This window comes from Staurois parvus, unplaced genomic scaffold (assembly GCF_062004578.1).
Source record: "Staurois parvus isolate SC_StPar_1 unplaced genomic scaffold, SC_StPar_1.0 ptg000090l, whole genome shotgun sequence".
Lineage (NCBI taxonomy): Eukaryota > Metazoa > Chordata > Amphibia > Anura > Ranidae > Staurois > Staurois parvus.
Window position 1 is genome coordinate 6912246 of NW_028317886.1, and position 22828 is coordinate 6935073.

General features: G+C 38.7%; 1 pseudogene; it reads right to left on the minus strand.

The window, feature by feature from the left end:
* Positions 1-13682: 13682 nt before the first annotated feature.
* Positions 13683-22194, minus strand: LOC149468234 (uncharacterized; annotated as a pseudogene).
* Positions 22195-22828: the final 634 nt, after the last annotated feature.

Sequence of the window (22828 nt, forward strand, 5' to 3'; positions counted from 1 at the left end):
AAGATGATACTGTGCTCCTTTATCCAGAGTGGGGCACTCTAATACAGGATATGTGTTACTGGCCAGATCATCAGGCGAAAACAGAGAAAAAAAAGCATATTAAAGAAACCTAATGCAGCCACCACATCTAATTATTATATATTACATATTTTGGTTTGGGGTTTAATACTGCTTTAATGTTCCCTACAATGGACAACTGCCCCAGAACTGTTTCATGTTAGCATGTATCAAATTATACAAATGTAGCAATTTAGTAGATACTCTATTCAGCAACAAAAAGAAAACAGCAGGTACACCGATTCTTAGCCCCTATATTAGTTTAATGTTGTATGTGCCATTTAAATCATAATATCTTGCAAGTGGTAGTACTCTTTCATAAATAATCCCAATCACACCAATGCTCTGCTGTTTGTTACTGGATTATATACACTTCATAAAGATCACAGTCTCTTAAGATCATTTTTACATCAATCATATTGAGTGATCCAATTCAGAACTGCAAAACCACAGGTAACTAGCATCCAATAACTGCAAATTGATGTCAGACTATAATTAGCACTGTAGACACTCAATCACATGTATGAAAAACATGAGAGAAACTGCTAATAGTGGCAAAGTCATAATCTGCTATGGGAGTCATAGTAGGCTATTAGTGAAATTACCATCAACATATCTTAATGTCGCAGCTCAGTGTCGCTTATCATCTCCCAGGGATATAATCCATAAGCAGACTGCATATACTGTATGAGCAAATGTGTCCACAATCCTGTGTGTCTCTTTAGAATTTGCACAGCTAATTTAAATTCTACATACCTCTTAGATACGCCAGTCTAGAAATTTTCTGTTAGTGATTCAAGCAAGTGCCAAAATCACAAATCACATATACTAGTCTTACATGGTGCTACCACCGATGCATTTCTTCTGCGTTTGGTGCAGAATTCATCAGGGTGTGGCCTAATTCAAATACAGCCTCCATTAAAAGAAACCTTTCCCAGGCAGTCACCACCAACTTAGCTGACTGCTTAAAAAGAGCATACACAAGCATATCTCAGTTGATAGTCAAGTCAGTGGTTTAATATTGTATCTCACTCTAATTAATTTCAAACAGACTGTGAAACAAACATGTCAACTAATACAAATAACATTTGTTTGAAAATGTGTGTAAGGTTACATAGCAAGGGGGACATGATTCCTTGTAGGAAATTCTCTGCAGACAATAGCTTTGAGAAGGAGGCAAGGGGAGCGTATGACATAGTTTTGTGAGTGGAATTATTCTTATTGGATACTTTGAGTGATTAAACATAAAATACAGAATCAAGAATGTGCATCTTTTGAAGCCCCCAAAGAAATGGTACAATGATTCAAAAGGTATGGATAATAATGCAATATGGCATCGATTAGGAAAATTATGTAACCTACTGGAGGAACACTGGCATAGTTTGCTAGAGGACATGAGAGTTGCAGACACAGAAGGTCCAAGATTTTTAATGACAGCATGGCAAGCAAACAAATCAATACCTTGGTGTGTTGCATTGGATAAAAAGGTTTATGTACTTCTTAAATATATTTTATAGTTGTTATAAAGCCTAACTATTTTTTACGTTAATGCATTCCTTGCATTAAGGTAAAAATTGTTTATGCATCAGTATACCCCCTTGCCCCCCCCCCCCCCTCGTTTCACTTATCTTAGCCCTTATTCTATCCAGTGCTGTGTTCATCTTCAGCTCTTCTCTCCCCTCACCTCCTGGCCTTACAAGTTATGCTAAGGCAAAAGGAGCCATTGGCTCCAGCTACTGTCAATCAAAGGCCATGACAAGGGAACAGAGGGCATGCCTGAGTCTCGCTGTATGTGTCTGTATGCTGTGTCTGATGCAGATAGCGAGGTTCAGGAGTGAGACCACATGAGTGCCCCCATAGAAAAAAAAAGGATTTACAAGCACTTTCATTTATTGTTAATTGGCTGCCTGAATGCAACACACATTCGGCATAGCATAATACACATAAACACCATACAAAAATGGGCCCTGTAAATGTTTGTCTGTGTTGACTTGTTTTGGCAGTGCATTAAAAATGAATGGGTTTCCTTGACACAAAGTGAATTAACGTGTGCTGTAACGCACCACATCACTGCACAAAAATTGTGAATGTGAACCCAGCATAAAACTTGTGTGTATATGGGCACATGCTCATTTGCATAATATGTTTTTTCTTAAATTTTTTACTATTTTTTACTTAAGTATTGTCACATCTGGGGTCTAACAGAGTAACGTTTACTAATTTCACAGCTCTCAATCGAAAAAAGAAAATCAGGTAATGCAACCAACAATATGAAAGAGATGCCCTTTTCTACAGCATGTCAAAAATCCCCTTTGCGCTAGAGAAAAAAACTGAGGACACAGAGTCTTTCCATGGCACCCTGCACTGCCCTGAACTCATAAGTGCCTATACATACAGTGGAAGGATGGAGATGATGGGGTTAATATGCAGATGTGCAGGATAAGGGCGGTGGAGACTTGATATACAGATCACATACAGAGACAGGCTGGAGATCATATGTACTGTAGTGGGTAGGAGGGGGTGAAAGGGTTAAAAAATATCCCACAGCCAGTGAAAATAAATGAATAGACTAGGAGATACTGCTGTAGGTCCATTCATTCCCATTCATAATTTACTATAATTCCTCTCCTTTCTCTGTTGTAAGAGGAAGGGGAATCAAAAAAGTAAACAGAAACATGTCATCATTGTGATTGGTTAACACAGCAATCACAAGGTACTGACCCACTTGGTTTGGCTCTGTACTCTGTTTTATTGTACTAAGGCGTCTAATGACGACTCAGTATACAGCGATTAACAAGCATAAAGGCCACCCAAGGATGTTTACTCTGTCAGTATTTATAACCTGCATCTGTGAAAACACAATCCTCCAGTCTGCCCTTTATAAAGGGTAGAAAAAAAGGTTGAGCATCCACCATGTGGGTGGTGTCTCCCCAACAAAGAGTCCTTTTAGAGCAGATTGGACTTGAATAAGGCCACACCTTCATGAAGTCCATGCAAAATGTGGATGAAATGTACCAGTATGATATCGGGACTTGCTTCTATGACAGGAAGCAACTTCTAAATTGGCTCATCTATGAGATATGCAGACTTTTGATTAGCTGTACCAGCATTGAAGGGATACACAGGATTGTAGACACATTTGCTTGTATATGCAGTCTGCCAATGAATAAGATTCCTGTGAGGTGGTAAGCTACAATTAGCTTTGTTGATGGTAAATTAATACAGAAGTTGAGAGTCTGTGTACCTGTCATTTTTGTTGCTGAATGGAAAATCTACTGGATTGTTAAATTTTGTATAGCTGACTACATGCCACAAGACTATCTTCTACAGCAATTGTCCATTGTGGACAGCACTGTAGTCAAATGAAAGGTTATTCTCTGGGGTTGATTTTTATGAGGCTAAAAGACTGTTCCCTTTGCAAGGAAAGCTGCACTTCGCAAAGGATTCATCTCCAGAGTTTACTGAATGAGATTGAGTTTTCCTGACTTCCATCATCCAATCATGTGCAAACAAAAATGCTGTCTTCATTATTTCCTTGCATTGAGTATACTTTTCACCACATTCACTAAGTTCTGGGGAAAATTCCTGGCACACATTAGCAGCTTTTTTTCATTTAACTCAGCGAGCTGAACAAAAAAAAAAAAAATGCAGAGATCAGAAGGAGCCACTGCACTAAAAATCTGATGTTAGTAAAGCTATCTCCCCTGCTTAACTACTGCATTCTAACAGGGAGATGGACTCCCCAACAGAACACATCTGTCAGGGATCCTGCAGCGGTAGCCTCTAGCACTCCACAGATCGGAATCCCCCAAGGCACGGAATCTAAGCTCCGACCTGCTTGTTCACCAGAGCCCCTGATGGTGGGGATGGACTTGGAGCAGGCCGAGACCAGGTCGCGGCCCCTTGGTTCACCTAGCTGTGGTAGAGGCACCGTTGAAGGTGTATAGCGGGTAAGAGTCTGATGTGAGGAGGTAACTGAAGCAGCGTCGGGCAGGCTGGGTCGGTAACAGTGGTGGCGGTGTAGTACAGAATCAGCAGGCAGAGGGATAAACAGGTCACAAGCCGGGTTCGTCAACAGGAGGTCAGAACGTATGGGGTTAAGCAGGAGAATGGTCAGACAAAGCCAGGGATCAGAGCAGGAGAGGGACAGCAAATCAGGATCAGGCAGGGTCGGCAACAAACAATCTACTCACGGGAACTCAGGAACACAGATAAGACCATACGGCACTTGAGCATTGCAAGAGCCGGGTTTAAATAGTCTGCCCGACTCCTGACAGGCGCTCCTGGGTCCTAGTGCTTGCCCAGCGCCGTCATTTGTGACAGGCGCCTGGGTCCTAGTGCCCGCCTGCCTGTACGTTTTGTCAGGATTCTACGCATGTGCAGATTCGATCGCTGCGGCGATCTTCCCATTCCCTGACAACATCGGTCAGCCGTTTGCCGAGAGAACTGATCGGATGCCGATCGGCAGACCTTTTCAGGCATGTCCCTGTCAGACTGGCTGCCGTACACATGGCCAAATGTCGGATAGTTTTTATTGAACCAGTTGATGCCACCCGACATTGGGCCCGTGTGTACTAGGCTTTAGCAAAGCACAACTTCCCTTGCAAAATAACCAGCTTATTCACCTTTAGTAAATCAATCCATGTGCTACAAAAAACTTTTTGATCACTTATCAAGTTCAGCATTCCATAGATTATACTGCTATAGGTGTGCTATGATGAGACCTTGATTTTATCCTATCCTGATGCCTGATTACCCTTAGTAAAGGGACTGTATAGGGCTGGTTTGGTAAAACAGACAATTCCTGGTTGAAACACCTGCAGTGGTGGGATTTGGAATTTAATTTTTATAGAGAACATGAGTTTGTGTGGCGGGATCATGCTTTTTGTATTAAATTTTTAATGGAATAAATAGATATTTTGTAATGTATATTTATCCCTGAGGTTTTGTATACCATTTTTTGGTATACAATATTTTTTGTTAAAGAAACCAGCACCACGTCAGAGCTGGGAATTCATGCCAAGCTTGACCTTTGCGTACTCGCCTTAGCAAGTCTTTTATTAAGTATATAAAATGAACTGTTATCTGTTCTTATAATTGGTTTAGAAATATTCTAAATCAATCCATGCTAGTTATATGCTTACTATGGTTTTGGTTTCTTTTTTTCGAGATTTAATTGACACTTATTCTTTCAAGTGGTATATTTATTCTATAACTTCATTATGGTACTATTTTGACAGAACTACTGCATAAATGGAGCAGGCATGTCAGGTATGAAAATGAAGGTAATCTATTACAGCTTACCATCACATAGGTTAACTGTTTTACTTGAATGTAAATTGAAAAGAATTAGATGAATCAATATCACATAGAAATCTAAAATTACACATTATGGCCACTGAAGTATTTTGATACATAGAGAGTTTGCTGTAATATATTTTTAATATTTTCTGATTTTAGTGAGAATTGTTATCAGTGTAATGTAATGCTGCTATGTCGTAATCAGGGGTGGACTGACCATTTGGAAACTCATGTGTTTCTCCTACTGTTGCCCTTTGTCTCCAATTAATTAATCAGGCACTCCCCTTATATAAATTGACATATGAGGCCAGGGGTTGTCCTCAGAAATTGCATTTTGGACTCATGGGTGAACTCAGACTGTACTACACCATGTGAAGTTTAGTGCATTGCTTACTGTAGAACTAGGGTCCACTCGAAGGGCGTATTGACCATTTGGGAACTCGGGCACTGCCCAAGGGCCCGGGGTCAGTAGGGGTCCCCATGATATGCCCCTGGTACCTTTTTCATAGGCTTTTTTGAGTTTGGGCAAGGACATAGGGGCCCCATGATCCCCTATTGCCCGGGGGCCCCATGAGTTGTCAGTCCGCCCCTGGTCCTAATAAATTCAGACATGTCCCTGGGGAAATCCTATGGTAGGGTATCAGAAGAACTTCTTGCTTGGACATATATAATGTATTTTGACTAGTATCTTGGTTAATTTACCATTAGGGCTGAGTATTTTAAGTCTTCCAATGGACAGGGCTAACATTCAGTGTACAGGTTTTTACAATATAATGAACATTGTCCATTTTGTGTTGTTAGTTTGTTAATTGGTTTCAGGTAATGAGAATATATATTATTTGTAGTCTTGGTATACAGTAACCAGTGTTGCCAACCTACCAGGTTGAAGTTCATTAACATAACACCCAAAACCTACGGGCATAGCCAGGTTTTTACTGGCATTTCCAAAAGTTAAAAAATTACTGTTTTAAGCCCATATTTCAGTATTTAAACTACGAAATACATTATTCAATTAGCAACTAAATTTAAGGTAAAATTTCTTATGTTATTTTTGACACATTACACATGTTCCCTCTGGGATCAAGCTCCTCCAGTGACCAGAGAACACTTGCAAAAATTGCAAGACCTACAGTATATCACACCTTTCTAAGGTTATCTAACTTGGTAACTGAATCGTAAGATATGGATGGTTACCCTGTCCAAAGGGGTTTTTGCAAATGATCTACACACACACAAATACCAGAGACTAGAGTGGGCTCCCCACATTCTCTACAGCAGCCATGTCTAATGTAGGATCTCTTTTGGAGTCAGTCCTCATGACAAAAGGAAACTTCGTCCAAGTTGTGTTTGATTTGATGAGTCCCCAGATGTAGAAATAAGATTTAGAGCAACACACTCATTAAAACTTTCCTTAAACTATAGGAGTTTGATGATGTTTCCTTTAAGTGCCCAGATTATGCACATCAATCAATGTATGACTCTGTGACTGTCACCACCTCACTCCTACTCCCACTGCCACACATGAAGCCACTTAGCTCCTGGGTATTCTATAGCAGTTGTCATGGTTGCGGTGGGAAATTACGTAATTACGGCTCACATCATGCCCCGGCACTCCCTACCATCCCTCTGCAGGTCAGACCCAATTAAATATGTTCACCCCATTAAAATTGGCAATACTGATGATACTGTTATAAAAGTATGTATTTATCACGAGCGGACAATCTATCCTAAATCTCTGCTAGTCACATGATTCTGCAATCTGTAGGGCCAATCTATATGGGTGTTTATAATATTTTTGTTGGTAAGTGGTTTTGCCATTATTAGCAAGCACCTCATTTGCAGAAAATTGATGTAATGCTTTCCAATTAAGTTGACTGCCTACAATAAGTTCAAACACTCAGTACTGTAGTTTGAGAAAATATTGGGGTTTATTTACTAAAACTGGTTCACTCTTGTGCACTTCTGCATGGAAACCAATCAGCTTCCAGGTTTTATAGATAAAGCTTAATTGAAAAAGCTAAGGTTAGAAGCTGATTGTTTACCATGTGCAGGTGCACAAGATTCTAAGTGAACCAGCTTTAGTAAATCTACCCCATTGTCTATATACATTGGGCCATGCAAGTGGACCATGCTCTCTGCATTTTCTTTGATCTGAAAAAGTTATCTCTAAGTTGAAGTGTTCAGTGCAATCTGACAATTTTCAGAGTTCAAACAATCACAACTGTGGCAAAAATTGGCTGAAACCACCAACACTTTCAACTGCTTATTCAACCCAATTTTGATATTGTGGCCACTTGAAATTAAAATGGTGAGTTCTCGTACGTTGTGTACAATTACCACTAATTGAATACAGGTTTAAAAACCATTAAACTCCACAGAGTATACATGCAGAAAAAAAACACAAGATGCTTAGGTAAATTTGGGAACAAAATAAATTAGGACAATAAGAGAACACTGATCTTATGAAATCTGGAAGAATACAGAAAGCAATATCATACTTTGACTACCACTGGAACTACAGACACAAAAGCCACTAGATTCTATATAAGGTGCCACATGCCAGTAAGGTATGGTAGGTCCTATTGCTAGTTAATGGAGACGCAACTCTTAACTGTGTCCTACTGTCAAGACCCAGAAGACAGAATAAAACTCATTATAGCTTTCAGTTACATTGATACCTGTGGTAACATGTTTTGTTAGCTGTATTGCTATTTTTCAATTTGTATTGTGGTTATCAAGCTGTTATTATGAGCACAGAGCTGTATGTATTTGTTGCAAAGCTGTAAATATAACAGTTATGGTTGCCAGGCCATAACTGCTTAGTTTTTACTTTTTCTTGTTTAAAATAAAGTGTGTCACATGGTGAATTAAATATGTTGCTATGTTTTACACAACTCAGCTGTTCACTGTTTTGCTGTAGTTGTTGCTAAATTAGCAAATACTGTATGTGTATTATACAAATGTAACTACTTACTGCCTCTTCTGTATAAGTACATCCCTAGCAATTTTTTTTGCATATTATTTATTATTCATATTAAATATTACTATATAATAAAAATAAACAAGGCATTTAGGCAAATTCATTGTTTTTGCAAGCATATATGGACTTTGCATATATGCACTGATTCCGATTATATGCTACAAAAACACTAAATAAGCAAGAAATTAAAAATCTACTCCACTAATAATTTCATATACTAAATTCTATTATTCTATCTGTCTACATAATATATGATTTGTACAGCAGTATTAATTAACTAGTAAAAATGGACAGGTTCAGTAACTAACAGAGTATACTTCAGGCTTGGGAAAGCTGTGAATATTTTGAATGTTACAAATTTGTTGAGGATTTTTTTGCTGCACTACCTATAGTTTGAATGAATAAAAGGTTTTTTTCACATAACTTGATTGTAGTTCTCCATGCAATTTTCATTGTCAGAGTGCTAATAATAGCTAGTATACATTTTATTTTAGTAAAGAAGCATAATACTTATTCATTGTGGCTTTGATGTCACACACAGAAACTAAATCATTGAATTGGAAGCTCAAATAGCAGTATGTTTCTATAGCATATTACTTTCCTTTCCCTCTCTCTCTCTCCCACATATTGCATTATTCTCTTATTCTGTTTATGTTTTTTTGTTCTTTTCTCTTTCTCCTTGTTTTTCCTTCAACACGATTTCGTTATCTATAACCTGACTCTTTTTCCCTTTCACACACTTGAATTTTTTTTTTTTGCATTTTATTTGTCTCCTTTGAAAAAACACAGTCTGCAATTACTAAACTTTTTAAAATAATCCATGATATTGTAGAAGTCTATCTATCTATCTATCTATCTATCTATCTATCTATCTATCTATCTATCTATCTATCTATCTTTGTAGTTACATTTTACAATTTACCTAGTATACATAGTTGTTTATGACCAAAACTAAGTCTGCTAGTCTGTTCCTGTTTAAAATGTTAATTGTTAAAACTTCACTTCTAAATGTATTCCAGGCATGTCCCAAACAGTTATGAGCAGGATCAAAACAGTGGGTGGCATTTCATATCAGCATTTTGGTGATTTCAGAACCTTTCAGAAAGCTTCTGTCTGTCTGAAAATAACTGAATGTGCTAAACAAGATAGAAGACTCACTTTTAGCAATAAAAAGAAAATTGGTAGAACGGTAAGTGTTCACAAAGAGAATCAATTTAGTTGAAATGGAAAAAAATGATTAAACAGGAAAAAAGTCTGGACCTGAATAGATTTTTTACTGAATCTAAAACAGAAGTGTGCAACTTTCACATACAAAAAGCTGTCACCCACTTACCACATCTTTTTTCCAGCCTAATCAATATATAGTAGGGCATAATGTTACAAAAACTGTTTTCTTTTTGCAACACTTACGTGTTCATATAAAAGCACATGCTACCTTCAAGTTAAATAGAAAAAAAATGCAACCTTTGACATGATTGTGCTCTCTGTCATTCTTTTTAATAGATGTCTGTTCCATGCTACTATGCATGCACAACCATGCTACTCTGACTCTGTTATAAACAAAAGATTCTCTATTAGTGCCATGCTGGTGTTACCATGGCAATACATTTATCAGTAATACAAATCATTCTGCTGCCTTCATTCCTATAGTAAAACTAATGGATGAATGGAATGTTGGAAGGTTTAGTATGACCCAATAACGTGTGCATTTTATTATCATTATTATTTTTGTACCCAAAAAAATATATTTAAAACATCCCTCTTACTTACAACCTCTAGATAACAGGGTTTTCTTTTCCAATCATTTTTATTGGTTAGTTTTACAATATACTTGCAATACAAGTACAAACTTTATAACAGAAATTTTGGGATAGGATATGGCACTAATAGGTAGCCAACACCGCTATATGTGTATAGACCAGTGGTCTCCAAACTGCAGCCCAAGGGTCAGATGTGGCCCTTTCCTAGCCTTTATCTGGCCCATGGGGCACTATTCCTCCCAGTGATATGAGGCACTATTCTCCCAACTGACACCAACAATGGGGTATATTTCCTAACACTATGGGGCACTATAGGACTATAGGCAGCAGATACAATTTAACTATAAATAAAAACACTGACACCGACCTTTGTAGTAAAATTTGGCCACAGCCTTTTAATATTGGTTTCCATAAAATATTACTCTATTAAAATGTAATACAATAACAATAATAGCTTTTAAACTAAAATATAAAAACCAGACTCAGTCACTACAACTCGAGCCATTTGCAGACATCCACCATACATTTAACTTAAACAAATGTCCCCCGAAAGCCAGTTGGGTTATTAGAGCTGACTAGCATCTACCCCCCAGACCGCGGCCAATTCTATACATCTCTGTAAGTCACAATTAAATATATCTAAACCAATTGCAGATAAATGTACTCCATCAGGTCTGTATAAACCACCTTCTAATTCTGTATGCCTAAAGGAGAAACTTGACATGGTAGGCATGAATTTTTGTATAGCTCTGTTCACCCTTTTTCTTTCTTTTCAAAAGGCTTCCAAATCTGAGTGTTTAACCATAAGAGCCTAAGTACACTTTCAGAATATATAATTACTGTACTAGGCAAAATCAGTTTTAACTGTTGGAGATCATGTTTACTTGAAAAGATTAAATCTATGTTTTTTTGCTGACCTATGTAATTTCCTCCTAAATGTAATACCAAAATGTCCGGTGACGGCAAAGAATTGTATAGTCTTACTAGTTTATAAAATAAATCCTTCCATAGCATTCCCCTATTACCACACCACAATACTTTAAATGAATTGTCACTAAAACCTACGTTGAGCCCAGAAAATATAGGAGTGTCCCACTATCCAGACAGTTTGAACCTTACCTAAAATGGCATTATAAATAAAGTTAAGGCCTAACATATAATTTGTAACTATTCGAATGCCATCTTCCAATTTTTTTAATTGTACTCTTTCCTAAACCAAGTTTGGATGCTTCAGTGGCTGCCCCAGTATGAAAGGAGTGTGACGAGAACTTTAAATGGTCTAGGCCCAGAGACGTCAAGCATTTTTAAAAAACGCTCATAAACTGAAATTGCATCAATGGGAAACCATTTACATGAATGAACAAAAAAGTGTCAGGCTTAGAACGATTTAGCAAATATTGCTGCATTAGATAGACTGGGTAATTAGCTGAACCACTATAAGCATTCAAACCTATAATATACCCTTTACCTAAATGATCTGCCTTAGACCTTTTTAATAATATTCTCAACTTATCAATACCCATTGATATATCCTGAATTTTAAAACCTGATCTATCTGTCTTTCCGACCAGTAAAATTGCGGATATATGACATGCACCGAAAAAACTGCTTTAAATAAAATGGCTTAATAGGGAGAAAAGCACACGGAACGCGTCACATTGCATAAATCAGCTAATATGGCAGAAATAATTGTCCATCAACCAGGGGCGGACTGACAACTCATGGGGCCCCCGGGCAATAGGGGATCATGGGGCCCCTGTGTCCTTGCCCAAACTCAAAAAAGCCTATGAAAAAGGTACCAGGGACATCTCATGGTGCTCCCTACTGACCCCGGGCCCTCAGGCAGTGCCCGAGTTTCCAAATGGTCAGTCTGCCCCTGCCATCAACTATCCACCACAAGCTTTTAAAGCTTGCTTTACTGAGAAAAAACTATGGCAAGAAGGTATGTTATGTAATTTCAGAAAAAAGGAAACTCCTGCCATCAGTTTGTTAATGTGCGACCAAGAGTATTGTTTATCCATTAAATGGTCTAGAAACGATAGCACTATATGCTCTGAAATAAATAAGTAATTTTGACCATGTCGAAGGAGCCACCAAATTTTTAATAGAGTCAAACACTTTATTCATATGAGCTCCCAAAGATATTGTGAACAAACCGCTCGGTCCGCCTCTGATGGTAACGAACAAAAATGCAGCAAATGCGATTGAGAGAGAGAGTCTGCCATAACACTGTCCTTACCTGGGATGTAGGAAGCTTTTATCCATATATTTAATGATAAACACTGAAAAACTAAGTGTCTAATTAGAGTAATTACTGGAGGTGACTTTGACGATAAACATTTAATGGCATATAATACACCTTTATTATCTGTTCTAAAAATAATTATTCTGTTTCTAAATTTATCACCCCATATTTCCAATGCCACCAGAATGGGGAATAGCTCCATCAAAACTATATTCTTCAAATAAATCTCTCTTTCACCTACCATGCCAAGAACCTGCACACCAATGTTTTCCCCAAACTACAGCAAAACTTATTGAACCTGCTGCGTCTGATAAATTCTTTATCTAGAATGAATTTATGTTCCCAAACGATTTACCATTAAAATAAATCAGGAATTGCTGCCATACTAACATATCCTTCCTGAGGTCAGCAGTAATTTGAATATGTGAGTATGGAAATTTTAGACCTGCAATGGATAAATACGAACACCTGGAAAATATACTACCTACAGGCATAACTCTGCTGGCAAAAGCTAACAGACCTAAAAGCGATTGCATTTCTTTTAATGTAGCTATTTTCTTCCTGAAGAATGCAGTGAGCAGATCCTTTAATTTTTAAACCTTAACTTCAGGTAAGCGATAAATTCCGTAGAAATTGTATTAATGTTAATGCCTAAAAAATCAATACAAGGTTTCGGGTATACCATCTTTTCATGGGCTAGAGGGACTCCAAATTTTTGGCATACCAAACAAAATGTAGATAACAATTCTTGACATTTTGGTGAATCCTCAGAGTCCATAAAAAGAAAATCATCTAAATAATGTATTATGCAATTAGAATCTGACTTTTTTTTTATACCACCCATTCAATGAATGTGGAGAAAGCTTCAAAATAAGCGTATGACAATGAGCACCCCATATGGAGGCATTTGTCAAAAAGAATGTATCCTCAAAACCAAATCCTAATGAATGAAAAGATTGAGGGTGGATAGGAAGTAACCGAAAAGCAGCTTTTATATCTGCCTTTGCTAGCAATACATTTTTCCTAAAGATCAAATTTTTTCCAAAGCCTCACTAAATGATCTGTATGATACCGATGAACAAACCTCCGGTATTTGATCATTCAAGGAGGCTCCTATGGGAAAAGACAAATGGTGTATTAACTTATAAGAGCCCTCTTCTTTCTTAGGAATAACCACTAAGGGGGAAATATGGAAATTAAAAACTGTGGGCTATTAAACGGACCTGCGACTCTACCTTCCTTTAATTCCCTGACAATTTCGATTAAATTATGTACTGATTTTAAATTCTCAGCGTTAAGACAACCTGAGCCTTCAAAACTTGGTAGCACAAAACCAAATTTAAATCCCCCAATTAGCAGATGGGTTGCCTGTTGGTCTGGGTATTCCAGGAGCCAAGGCCACATTTTTTCCAGTTTCACCTGTGATGGAGCTTTTAAGAAAAAGATCCCTCTCCAGTTGCTGGTTAGTTAATGCTAATTTTTTAAAACATTTAATGACAGGATGCGCTCCTGCGCAAAATGCACAGTCATGTTTAAATTTACACGTATTAGGCCATTTACACTGTGAATCATTGAATGAAAAGCAAATTGGAATTTGCAGAAACCGATTGTTTGAACGTGGATGATCTTTGAGGCAAAAAAAGGTTTAAACATAAACCAATGCCTTTTGTGCCCCAAGTTAAATAAGGCTGTACTGCTATTTTGTGCCTAAAAGATTCATCATAAAAGAGCCATGAAATACCACCAAAATTTTTGTAAGCCTCTAAAATCCTGTACATTTTTCCAGATATTTTTTACACATTACACTAGTGTAAATGCAAAACACCTGTAACCAATTATTAAAATGTCTGGTAACTGGCCTACGCCTATCCTCCTAATTTTTTTCTTCTTTTTTTCGCTTTTAAAAAGGAGGTCTTTTGTAGATGGAAGCAGTGACAGCAAATCAATAAAATCACTATTCCAAATTTTCTCCCTCAGACTTGCTGACAAATGAAAACCCAATGGCGATAATATACAAGGCATAGATTCCTTTAAGGAAGTTTCAGGTATACATTGTGGTTTGTTTGTATCACTCAACTTCCTATTGACAACAGCATTAAACTCATGTACCACCTCTTTTTGCTTGCTAGCAGCATCAGTAATGCTGTGATCAGACTATAAAACTGCAGTAGAATCACTATTATTGGATGCATTAAAAATATGTTTTCTATTGGCTTATGTAGCCCTAAAAGTCCCATTTATTAGAGGATTGTCTGTAAACTAGATAACATATTATTTCCATACCACATTACTATTTCTTTATCATTTGCTTACTTAAGTTATTAACCTGCTCCAGCCCGGCCTATAGACAAATGATTGGACACTGTCCAAAGAACGTGGCTAACGTGGGCCCACAGACCAAGATGCAATGTAATCTCTCATCAGTGGACACAGCAGATGACTGATAAGTGTTCTGGTCACTGCCTGTGCCATGTGATCACTGTGGCCAATCACAGCAGATTACGTAACAATTATACACAACGGATGGCATTCATTCAAGACATCCATTGTGTACTACTGTGTTGATCTCTGTGATTGGTCACAGTGATCACATGGTTCTGACAGTGCCAATCACAGCACATCTGTACCATGTGATTAGCTGTGGACAATCACAGCTAACCACAATAGTAAACACAGAATTAATCAATTTCATTAAGTAAAAATGGTTGCTTATAACAGTGAAATTCACTGGTATAGAGAATCATAGTGTGTAAAAAATAAGAAAAAATCCTGATTACTTCCCCAGAGCAGTACAGTGTTACTGTGGTAACACTGTACTGCTCTGGTTGCAGTTTTTTTTTTTAATTGTAAAAATTAAAAAGATATATTATTGGGGTTTTTTTACATACTGTCACCAGTCAGTGACCCTGATCACTGCCACACCAGTTATATGAGGATACTGTACTGGACTGGTGACAATATGTAAAAAAAAAAACAAAAAACAAAAATATTTTCTTTAATTTCTTCATTTTCAAAAAAATTGTGACACAAAAGCTTTGGGATTTGTTGCACTTTTCATCACCGATTGGTGGAAGACTATGACCTTTTAAAAGTGTGGAGTGCTGCTGTGATTATTGTTATATTGATTGCTATTCATGACAATTTTTATTTTTAAACATAGAGTAGCACATTTTTGTTTAGCATTTTTGGCACATTTTTGTTTCATAGCTGTTTTTTGATAACTCTAGCAACTATGGAGGTGGTGAATTTTTTAAATGCTTGACAAATTAATTTAGATGCACTGTTTTCCTCTGAACAAGCGTGTCAGCCTTCTGGAATGGCACCAGCCATGAAGGAAGGGTGAAAACCGTAATTTTCCCAGAAAGGAGACTGGTTGGTGTAAGCATGGACAGAGTTGTAGGCAAATTCTGCACAGGGAAGAAGAGATGCCCAATTATCCTGAGAGAAGGTGGAGAAGCATCTTAGGTATTGCTCCAAAGTTTGGTTAGTCCTCTCCGTTTGCCCATCACTCTGTGGATGATAAGCAGAAGAGAGACATACAGGTGAAACTCAAAAAATTAGAATATCGTGCAAAAGTTCATTTATTTCAGTAATGCAACCTAAAAGGTGAAACTAATATATGAGATAGACTCATTACATGCAAAGCAAAATAGTTCAAGCCGTGATTTGTCATAATTGTGATGATTATGGCTTACAGCTCATGAAAACCCCAAATCCACAATCTCAGAAAATTAGAATATTGTGAAAAGGTGCAATGTTCTAGGCTCAAAGTGTCCCACTCTAATCAGCTAATTAAGCCATAACACCTGCAAAGGGTTCCTGAGCCTTTAAATGGTCTCTCAGTCTGGTTCAGTAGGAATCACAATCATGGGAAAGACTGCTGACCTGACAGTTGTGCAGAAAACCATCATTGACACCCTCCATAAGGAGGGAAAGACTCAAAAAGTAATAGCAAAAGACGTTGGATGTTCCCAAAGTGCTGTATCAAAGAACATTAATAGAAAGTTATGTGGAAGTGAAAAGTGTGGAAAAAAAAGGTGCACAAGCAGCAGGGATGACCACAGCCTGGAGAGGATTGTCAAGAAAAGGCCATTCAAAAGTGTTGGGGACTTTCACAAGGAGTGGACTGAGGCTGGAGTCAGTGCATCAAGAGCCACCACACACAGACGAATCCTGGACATGGGCTTCAAATGTTATATTCCTCTTGTCAAGCCGCTCCTGAACAACAAACAACGTCAGAAGCGTCTTACCTGGGCTAAAGAAAAACAGACCTGGTCTGTTGCTCAGTGGTCCAAAGACCTCTTTTCTGATGAGAGCAACTTTTGCATCTCATGTGGAAACCAAGGACCCAGAGTATGGAGGAATAATGGAGAGGCACACACTGCAAGATGCTTGAAGTCCAGTGTGAAGTTTCCACAGTCTGTGTTGATTTGAGGAGCCATGTCATGTGCTGGTGTTGGTCCACTGTGCCTCATTAAGTCCAGGGTCAACGCAGCCGTTTACCAGGAGATTTTGGAGCACTTCATGCTTCCTTCCGCAGATGAGCTTTGTGGGGATGCTGACTTCATTTTCCAGCAGGACTTGGCACCTGCCCACACAGCCAAAAGCACCAAAACCTGGTTAAATGACCATGGGATTACTGTGCTTGATTGGCCAGCAAACTCGCCTGACCTGAACCCCATAGAGAATCTATGGGGCATTGCCAAGAGAAAGCTGAGAGACATGAGACCGAACAATGCAGAAGAGCTGAAGGCCGCTATTGAAGCATCCTGGTCTTCCATAACACCTCAGCAGTGCAACAGGCTGATAGCTTCCATGCCACGCCGCATTGAGGCAGTAATTGCTGCAAAAGGGTCCCAAACCAAGTACTGAGTACATATGCATGCTTTTACTGTTCAGAGGTCCGATATTGTTCTATGTACAATCCGTGTTTTATTGATTGCAAGTAATATTCAAATTTTCTGAGACTGTGGATTTGGGGTTTTCATGAGCTGTAAGCCATAATCATCACAATTATGACAAATCATGGCTTGAACTATCTTGCTTTGCATGTAATGAGTCTATCTCATATATTAGTTTCACTTTTTAAGGTGCATTACTGAAAAACATTTTTGCACGATATTCAAATTTTTCGAGTTTCACCTGTAGTGGTATCTTTACAGCCATGGATTATGCTTTTGAAAAGCAGGTGAAAGCCTGGTGGGATATATGCACCCTGGAGCATTATCTAAAAGAAAAAAATCATTTTTTGCAGATTAAGATGGGAAGTAGCCCCACAAAGTGGTCTCAAGGATGAGGAAACCGAATCAGAATGGTACTATTTTTTTTAATAAAGTGGGATTAGAGCTTCAGGAACTGATATTAAAGAGGAAAAAGATATCAAATTTGGGTAATAAGATTAAAGAGTTACACGATAAGATAGAGCCCATTAAATATACTTATTAATGTGATAAAATTCAACTCCCAGAATAAAAAGAGGTTGGAGAAGGTAGATCATTATACACAAAGAAATTTAAAAAATTTAATAGGGATTTAGGAGACTTTAGACATAAGACAGTATATCTTTGGCAAAGCACAGTGGGGAAAGGTAATGGTTATTTAGAGATTCCTTCTGACAATTCTGAAACACAAGCTGGAGGTGAGAGTAATAGAGGAGGGAATGGATCTAATTATGTTAGTCAGAATCAACAGAGAGAGCATACTAATGCTATACCCCCTAATGCATTGAGATCTCAAATATATCATAATCAGAATAATTGAACCACAAGAATTAAAACTCAACACACTAAAAGGAAATTTTTTACCATTAGGTCCTAGATCTGAGTTTACACCTAGGAATGATGGTTTTGGGATACCCACAAGTAATCAATATGAACCTTTATCTGGATATAGGGAGGATCCATACCCTTATTCACCTAAACCTTTATAAGGCAATCGGAAAGGGATAAGGGCCAGGGGTTGAGGTGGTTTTCCACAGAGAGAGAAAGGGTACATCATTATAGACTCCCCCATGCCATACAGGCCAGAATATCCCAATTCAGGGAATCTAGTGGGTTGGGAAAAATACCAAGAAAGACAATATAGTGCTAAGAGGGGAGAGATCTGTGCGTAAACAGCACAGGTCTCTCTCCTGTCAGCATGGACATGCTGCTCTATATCTGCACAGCAGAGAGATACATAACAGCATGTCTCCCAAGTAAAACAGCACACAGCACACATAGTAAAACAAACACAGCACACAGTTAACCCTTTGATCATTCCAGATGTTAACCCCTTCCTTTAATTTAAAAAACACCTCTGGTTCAGCCTCATCTTGAGTATGCCATCCAGTTTTGGTCACCAGTCTTCAGGAAGGATGTCCATGAACTGGAGAGAGTACAGAGAAGGCCAGAGGGGGCTGGAGAACCTCAGTATTGAGGAATGATTAAAAACATTGAATGTATTCTACCTGAAGAAGATGTACTTAAGAGGGGACATGGTCACAGTATACAAATCTTTAAATGGGGATTGTATCAATGGGAGAAAACTATTTAGTCCTAGAAGAAGAAGAAGACACATGGCCACACAATGAATCAAGAAGAGAAGAAGTGGTCTTATCCTAAACTGAGTAAATAGTTCTTTATTGTTATAGTGGTAAGGATGTGGAACTTCCCTCCGCAGTTGGTGGTAGATAAATTCAAACAACTTTTAAATTTTTTATGAACACAATGTACAGGGATATTGAATGTCATAGTGACAAAATCACACACTGAACTAGACAGGCCAGTGTCTTGATTCAACCTAACCAAATATGTAACTGTGAAAACACTATGTGTGGTTTTATTGAAACTATAAAAAATACAAACCTTCCAATCATACAGATAGGATCTAGTACACCAGGTGTGTCAGAAAGATTTTTAAAATGGCACAGTCCATTAACCGTCATATGCAGATGGTAGGTGAACGCTAGTGAAATAAACAGTGTATATCAAACTAGATAAGGAAACAGAAGATGGCTGAGCACCTCTAAAGCCTCAATGAGTCACCTGTGCTTCAGTTGAATGTGAATGTTTAGGTTTAATAAGAGTAAGGGAAAAAAAATAGGGAACAAAACGTTCTAGTGCCCACTTCAACAAGGCATGAGTGCTTTGACACAAGGTGAGACTTTTCAATCGCACTCTAATCCATCTGTACTACTGCAAAAGATTGCGACATATTAAAAGGTGGGTCCTAGCAGAAGAAGATGGAATGGGGGATAGAAAAGAAAAAAAAAAGAAGAGAAAAGAAAGGGGGGGTGAATATTTTGTGGGGGTGGGGAGATTGATAACAGGCAGAAGGCTGGAATAAAAGTGGGGGGTGGAACCCCTAAGATGGGAACGCGATGAGCAACAGTAAGCAGTGCCTCCTAATTTGGAGTTAGGGGAATTCCTATGATGATAAGAACTATATCTGAAGTGAAAAAGCTTTTGGAATAACTGCCTTCCACAAGCTTTATACAGTTCTGAAAATGGTTCTAAAACCCACAAATTTATTCACAGATTTACAGAGAGGATAAATGGATCATAACTGTTAAAGAAAAATATGACAATGTTCTCTTTGACACACTTGAGAATTAATAGGTATTGCTGTAAGTAATCAGAGCTTAAGAGTTTTATTCAGCTAATTACCCAGGAGATAAAAAGTTTGGTTCTACCTGTGACAGACGTTTTGAAATGTTCATATACCCTTGATCAAAGCCATGAGGAGAAACAAGCTTTATTGTGAGAGGTCAGAAGATTACATAAAATCATACTGGCACATAACATTTCTGTCCCTAATTAAAACACAGTATTAGATTAGCGTTTTAGATTTTTGTATGAATTTACATTCCCAACCAGCCACATGTTCTGTGACTTAAATTTCCCCATCAGTACCATGAAATTGAAATTCTTAATGCTGTGGCCTCTGCCACATAAATGGAACCTTACAGAACCCCAGACAGACCAATAAGCTCAGGAATCAGAATACACACTGATAGTATCTCAGACTGGGTGAAAAACATGTTAATTGTTTTAGTCAGTAGAACACCATTAAGTCCTCATCAGGGACTGACTGACAACTCATGGGGCCCCTGAGCAATAGGGGATCATGGGGCCCCTGTGTCCCGGCCCACACTCAAACCACACCCAAAAAAGCCTATGAAAGGTATCAGTGGCATCTCATGGGGCCCCCTACTGACCCCGGGCCCTCGGGCAGTGCCCGAGTTCCCAAATGGTCAGTCCGCCCCTGGTCCTCATGCACACTTGAGCTCAAACACAGTTTCTTTCTGCCTCTAAATGCTCCTCCATGTTAATCTATGTGTCCATATACACATAGGAGTTTAAAGGCAGGAAAAAAAAAAACATTAGACAAATGCTCAAAAGCACCTAAATGCTCCTAAAAGCACCTTGAGTGCCTGTTCACAAACATGTGGATTGGATGCGGTTTGAACCTCATCCAATCTGCATGATATGTGAAAAAAAAATTGCTTTCTATGGTGCCTGTTCACTTATGTCCGGTGTGCTGGCCGTGCAGTTTCAGTTCGGTTTTAAAAAAGTCATGTTCGATTTCTGAGCAGTGCGGTCTGGTTCAGGTGCAGGGTATAAACTTCTATGGGAACCATTTTTAAACCGCATATGTATGAAGTATTGACTATTGTAACTCCCTCCTCATTGGCCTACCTCATCGCAGGCTATCCCCTCTTCAGTCTATCATGAATGTTGCTGCCAGACTCATCCACCTTACTAACCGTTCTGAATCTGCCACCCCTCTCTGCCAATCCCTCCATTGGCTTCCCATTGCCCAAAGGATAAAATTCAAAACATTAACAATAACGTATAAAGCCATTTATAACTCTGCCCCAAATTACATCAACGACCTTGTCTCTAAATATCACCCAAACCGTACTCTCCGCTCCTCGCAAGACCTCCTACTCTCTAGCTCCCTTGTCTCCTCCTCTCATGCGCATCTCTAAGACTTCTCCAGAGCTTCCCCCATCCTCTGGAACTCTCTACCCCAATTTATCAGACTATCGCCTACTCTGCTCACTTTTAGGCGATCTCTGAAAACCTATCTCTTCAGGGAAGCCTATCCTGCCCTCAGCTAATACTGGAATCTTCTACTCTTCCAACCAGTCCATCCCTCACAGTTACTACCTTTTGTACAACTAGCCCCTCCCTCCCAGATTGTAAGCTCCAAGGAGCAGGGCCCTCAAAACCCTCTTGTATTGAACTGTATTGTTACTGTATTGTCTCCCGGTTTATTGTAAAGCGCTGAGCAAACTGTTGGTGCTACATAAATCCCATATAATAATAATAATAATAATGAACCAGATAAGTTCCTGAGCTAATCCTGTGAACAACTACTGTATCAATTAGCTGTGAAACCTGAGCTTCAATCTGCACCGCACATGTGTGAATCAGCTCTAACACTAGGCATGTTCCTGTGTTAATGCATTCTAATTATATTATACATGGGAATGGGCATAAATGCTCATGAGTGCACATCCAAAATCACATCTTTTTACCACATTTTTGCTATTCCTAAACTCCTGAAGGAGAAAACAACAATCATTAGAATACAGTGTATATGAAGCCTTAAGGTACACAACCAATCTTCTAAACAAACCCATAGCCTATTTCTGCTCTGCTACATTGATGATATTTTGATTATCTAAGTTTCAAGAGTGAAGGATAGTGGAGGAGCTTTTTCAACTTAAAAGGAACTACAACAACTTCTACCCCACAATAAGCCTTAAATGAAACTCACAAATAGAAATACTGTATGGTTTACAGACACTACAATTGAAATATGCAAAAGAAACAAGCTTGCAAACATCCACTCACCTCTGGCATGGCAGCTTCTGGCCCAGACACATCTGCACTATATTGCCAAAAGTATTGGGACGCCCCGCCAAATCATTGGATTTGGATGTTCCAATCACTTCCATGGCCACAGGTGTATAAAATCAAGCACCTAGGCATGCAGACTGCTTCTACAAACATTTGTGAAAGAATGGGTCACTCTCAGGAGCTCAATGAATTCAAGCGTGGTACTGTGATAGGTTGCCACCTGTGCAATAAATCCATCCGTGAAATTTCCTTGCTACTAAATATTCCACGTTCAACTGTTAGTGGTGTTTTAACAAAGTGGAAGCAACTGGGAACAACAGCAACTTAGCCATGAAGTGGTAGGCCATGTAAAATGACAGAGCTGCTGAAGTGCGCAGAACTCACAAACTGTCTGCAGAGTCAATAGCTAAAGACTTCCAAAATTCGTGTGGCCTTCAGATTAGCACAACAACAGTGCGTAGAAAGCTTCATGGAATGTGTTTCCATGGCCGAGCAGCTGCATCCAAGCCTTGGTGCAAAGCAAAGCGTTGGGTGCAGTGGTGCCACACTGCCACTGGACTCTAGAGCAGTGAAGACGTGTTCTGTGGAGAGATGAATCACACTTCTCTGTCTGGCAATCTGATGGATGTGTCCGGGT